The sequence below is a fragment of the Sinocyclocheilus rhinocerous genome, unplaced genomic scaffold, assembly GCF_001515625.1.
Source record: "Sinocyclocheilus rhinocerous isolate Xijiao unplaced genomic scaffold, SAMN03320098_v1.1 scaffold193, whole genome shotgun sequence".
NCBI classification, from domain to species: domain Eukaryota; kingdom Metazoa; phylum Chordata; class Actinopteri; order Cypriniformes; family Cyprinidae; genus Sinocyclocheilus; species Sinocyclocheilus rhinocerous.
The window spans coordinates 367,494-368,050 of NW_015627585.1; the positions used below are offsets into that span (position 1 = coordinate 367,494).

The window sequence follows — 557 nt, forward strand, 5'->3', positions numbered from 1 at the left end:
TATACAGTGTATATATATATATATATATATATATATATATACTGTATATACATAGAGAGATTGTATCTTATTACAGGGCTCGACATTAACGCTTGTCCGCTTGTCCGGGGCAAGTGGATTTTGTGAAGGGGCAAGTGAAAGAGAATTTTACTTGCCCGACTGGACAAGTAACCTGATTAAAATTTTAATAACAAACAATAACTAAGGCAGCACCGAAACTTTGGCAAGAATGATTCTGACTTTACTTTCAGTGTAAACGGTGACTAATAATGGATAATGTATTGACAGTATCAAGGTTGCGTCAGTTGAGGCTCGTGCCTTGTGCAGCCTATCTGACTCACGGAAAAATCTAAACTTATAGGCGCAACAGCACACACAAATAAACAAACATGAACAAACATACTGCAGTAGGAAAAAAGATAAATATTCTATATAACATATGATATAGGTAAGCAACATCACACGACCAAGCACCAGCACGATTGCAAATGTGACATTGATTTTATACAACAGTAGTTCAATAAACAAGTAGCAAATATTAACTGACTTACATTTTT

The 557-nt window shown here is 34.8% G+C and overlaps 1 protein-coding gene across 1 annotated transcript in view; it reads left to right on the forward strand.

The window, feature by feature from the left end:
• LOC107731729 (triple functional domain protein-like) overlaps positions 1-557 on the forward strand; it is a 79,434-nt gene that overhangs the window by 76,686 nt on the left and 2,191 nt on the right. The window lies entirely within an intron of this gene.